Here is a 4,879-nt window from a genome sequence, read left to right as displayed (position 1 = left end):
GTAACACGCACACAGGACTTCAGGCGGTATTCTTTGGCTTCTGTGATCTTCCAGTGTGGGCACAGCCATTTTCAGTTAGACGTTCCAGAGGGATTAGGATTGTGTTGCGTTCTTCCCAGCTGGAATAGTTGAAATCGCCGGTATTTGGAATAACCTGATCAGGGTTAGTATTTTAGGGATTCTATCCATTTATGATACTCTGTTGCAGTGTTTAGACCTGAGCCTGTCCTATCAGGTGTCCTCTGTCGCCAAAGGCCCAGTCACTGCTATTTAGACCGGTGGACGGATGCTCCGTATGAAGTTCCATATAGGCACAAATTCATTATTACCTTTTATTAAGTAGAACATAAAAACCTAAGAGTAAAAAGACGTTTATTACACTAACATGGGCATCCAGAACAGGGCAGGACTGTCGATGCGGCTAAGAACCATTTCTTTCCACCGAGACAGAATTGATGAATCTGCTACCTTCTCAGAAGCGATTCTCTGTACGCAGCCGAGTGCTTCTCTTTATCCTTCATCCACTAAACCTGCTGTTCACGCGACTGAAGAGCGCACTTCATGTGACTTCCACATTCATCGACAAAGTGAGGTTTTTAGAGTGGAGAATTTCTGTTTTCTGTCTCATTCATCACTTTAATCATTTTGAGCGCTGGAATAGATCCTAGAAACTTCAATACAATACACGGCACCGTAACAGCACACAAGGGGTTACAAGAAATGGGGTATCAGCGCAAAATGCGGCAGTGCAATGAAACAGACTACAAAAGGAGGGCAAACAGACTGAAGTGGTATAGTATGTGACAATCCTGACACTTAACTGCATTTAAAAAGCCGCGTCTTAATACAGACCTTCCTTACTAAAACATAAAGTGAAGTCTAAGCGGCCTCTCTTCATCATCTGGAACGATGCAAAGCTCGATAAAGACATTTAATATATGAAGGCTGGAGGAAAGGGGAAACACCATTAAAATACACATGATTATTTATCGATTTATAAAGCGCCATCATATTCTGCAGCGCTGTACAAAGCCTTATATTATGTTCGATTACCTGAACGGGAAACAATACCAAGTTGCAGACTAACACAAACCTATACTTTAGGTAAAAAGGCTCGTAAACGTACAATTTGGAAACTGTAATTTGTCATTTCTAAATAGTTATTTGTTAGGACATTATTACTTACTTTGGGCTTGAAAATAGTGCTGCAGGGAAGGGAGGAAGGTGATGGGGGGGCAATTAAAAGGTGCCAGAAGAAAGAACTGTCGCTCGTTAAAGGTCACGACCTTTTGGGAGAATATTTACTTTGTAGCCCAGCAAGCCTCACAGAATAATGTGGAATGTAAAAATGACTGACAACATAATACCCAGTATCTGTAATAATATACAACTGAGTCAATGGGAAATTATCATTTATTATATTATTTATACACAGGGCTCAATTCAACCTTAATAGGTAATTACGATGCTGGAAATACGTGGCTTGAGAGTCAAGACCCTGACTAATCTCCAAAGAGCGAGCGCTAAAAAAGTGCATTAAGAATCAATAGAAAATAGCTTCTTTTAAACAATTCAGCGGGGTTTGGATGGTATTAGAGCACCATTTTCACACACATGCTCCAGATCCTAAAATCATTGTACTAGCCTGATTGCGCAATAGGGCGATCAGCCCCGGTTAAGCGGCAGAACGGGCAACTTCCACCATAGGCACAGTCAACCAAATTTGGGTGCCAGGGGCAAATTAACCCCTTTAAACGTACAACAAGGGACTTGCTCATAAAACAATACTCCATTACACTTATTACATCATATAACAAGTTATCCACGTGAAATACGGGAATCAGTTTATAAAGTCAAGATAATTATTCTTTTGTTGGCACTGCAAGTATTTGAGACAAATGAACACACATCTGTCGCTTTATAAACCCCGGTAAATATTTCACGTGATTAATTAGTGTAGATCCTGGAAACTTTTTTGTTTCCTACGTTGAATGAACTCGCGTCAGAAGATCAGAGCTTTGCTGGAGCCGGGCTGGAAATTCTTAAGTGAATCTGTTTACTTGGTCAGATTTATTCCAGTGCTTTAATGGAGAGTTGGGGAGTAGGGTTGGCGTGTTCACGTGATTTAAGGACAGGCGAAGGAAACCATGCTATGGAAACCACTATAGAGGAGTATGTAAGAGTTATAGTGTTTAGACGTTTCTGTTCTACATATCGTAAAGGTAAACCGTTCCTTGTGGGGGGATGTTCTTCTCCTTTCATTAACTCATAACAGAGGTAAGTAGTAAGTCTAGAAGCTTTCATTGCCAGAAGAGCTCAGTAATATACATTATTTAATACTGAACAAACTATTGTAAAGAAAAAAAATAAACAATTATAAATTCTACTTATTTTTACATATAGCATTTTACACATTATTTTTTTGTACATGACAAAAAACGACTTTTATATATGTAAATATATATATATATTAATATAATGTTTTTTGGGGGGGGGGAATATATATATATATATATATATATATATATATATATATAAAATAATATATTTAATACTCATTCTTTTTTCAAAGTAGAAACATCTAATGCCTTTGAAATAATTTCCACTTCCAAGAATTCATGCAGAAGAATAGACGATTATTTACACGTAACGCACCTGTTTCAAAGGCTGGTTAGCAGGTTCTTGTTAATGCTCTTCTCTTTAATGCGGTATATAAGTAGTTTAACTACCACCTGAGGCTTTTTCATGTATTCTATTAAAACTAAGATTTTAATCCAGATCCTAATCTGAGTTTATGCCCTGTTCATAACCCTTATGTAAACAGAAGACATGAAACAGACACTTTAACCTCCCAAGAAAAACCCAAAATACTAGATAATCCATTAATGAAAGGCTTTCCGTCCCCCGAATTGTTAGCAGTCATTCACAATTAAACGTCTGATACACAAAGTAGATGATCTGGTTTTCAAAAGCAGCGAGATGTTATTAAAGTCCTATTTAGAAAACGTAGGAATGAAGTATTTAAAATAATTACTAAAATGGGGTGTTAGCGAGGATTTCTGTGTTTTCGGTCTTGTGACTCTGTAATGAATTATAGAGTCAGTTATAGTTCCATACAAAAAAGTACATTTCCAAGTTATCAATATGTACATTGATCCAGATGGAGTAGTTTTTTTTAAATGAACCACCAAAAATTACAAAGTTTTAAGATGTTTATTTTTCATACACATAATAAAGAGGCATTTATTTTACAAGCAATGTGTACATAAAAAATGCCAATATTTATTTACAATTTATACAATATTTGAAACAAATAAATAGACCTTTTTTTATTAATCAGGGCAATAATGCAACTGTATTACAGTTGATATATTTACAATACTGTGTTTTTATACTACGCATACAGTCTGTCAAAGTTTCATTAAACTATATTTTAAACACAGAACGCATAAGCCATACTTTCTGGCTATAGTCGGCACAGTATATGTTCGGCACACAGGCACCAGTCGTGCAAGCCCTATATATAGGAAGACGCATGTTTTTGTGCTTTATTAGAGAAAATTTAACCAAAACTCCAAGAAACTCTTACTACTGATCAAATATAATATAATGTTTGCTGTTGACATTTTTTTATACATGCACCTTCTAGTTTGGATTTTTGTACATTTTATTATTAACAAAAATTCTTTAACAAATGCCATTATTGCCTATTCTATGCAAAATAGTAGCAGTGTAATTGATCCCTATAGAGTTATTTACAATTTAATTGATGCATCTGTAACAATTCTGATTGGCTTTGTTCAGCCAATCAGAAGGTAGTGGGTTTTTAACTCACTGTCATGGACCAAGATTCACAGATGCGAATGAATGAACCAATGGCTTTTTATAATTGCTATAAAATGAAGAATACTCAAGCCGAATGACATTCCGATGACATTCCGATGTATATTTGACTTTGCGTTATATATACTTTCATATAGTTTAGTGTAAATTAAAGTGTTTCTGCCTGTAGAAGCCTTGAGTTGGGCACAATATTCCTTTAAATACTGGGATATGAGAAAAGTTGACCATTATACACTTATGCAAACATTAATGTTGATTTGGTCAATAGGTGGAGATGGGCAGGTTACATGGGTCCTCTGCACATAAGGGACATCTACAGATGCCTGCAAGGTCCAAAATACTAAAGATGAGGAGCTTAACTTTATGTCTGGAACCGAAGTTGGACCTATGTTGGTTTGCCTAGATATGCCTATAGCCTAAGTTGTTCTAATGACAAAACGCTAGGTCGTTAATGTTGGTAAGAGCAGGAAGGGTACTCTGAGTCTGTACATTCAATGAGTTTAATAAAATAAAAAAGTACTAGTTTCTTTTAAATATCTTGTTTTTTTTAAAGTTATTACACTATTATTTAGGGGTTATTTTCCCCACATTCTCTACTATGACTTTAATCCACTTGCTTTGAACAGGCCCATCATAAAGCTTTAGAGGATATACGGATGCTTTCTAAGTAAATTAACTATAATGGCAGGGCTCGCGCGTTTTAAGTCCCGGTGCCAGGGAATGAATAACGCTTTGCCAAGATGCTTTGATCTAAAATAAAGGTAATATTAAAAGGGAGGGCTGAGTTTTACGAGCAATTTTACTGCCTGTAAATCACACTAATGAGGTTGTAATAGTTCTGATCTAGAGACGGTGAATGCTACAACTAAAGCTTTCATGTATATCAAACGTCATTGATCAACAGTATTTGTAAATCTAGAAAGCAAAAGAAACCAAAGAGCCTCAACAATGGTTTTAGGTTAAAATTATTAATTTCGACCCATTTTTAGGTTTCCTTTAATATACAAATGTACCTTAAAAAGGGCAATCGTTGGGG

Source organism: Spea bombifrons, chromosome 7 (genome assembly GCF_027358695.1).
Source record: "Spea bombifrons isolate aSpeBom1 chromosome 7, aSpeBom1.2.pri, whole genome shotgun sequence".
NCBI lineage: Eukaryota > Metazoa > Chordata > Amphibia > Anura > Pelobatidae > Spea > Spea bombifrons.
Note: the sequence above shows the minus strand (reverse complement) of the source record.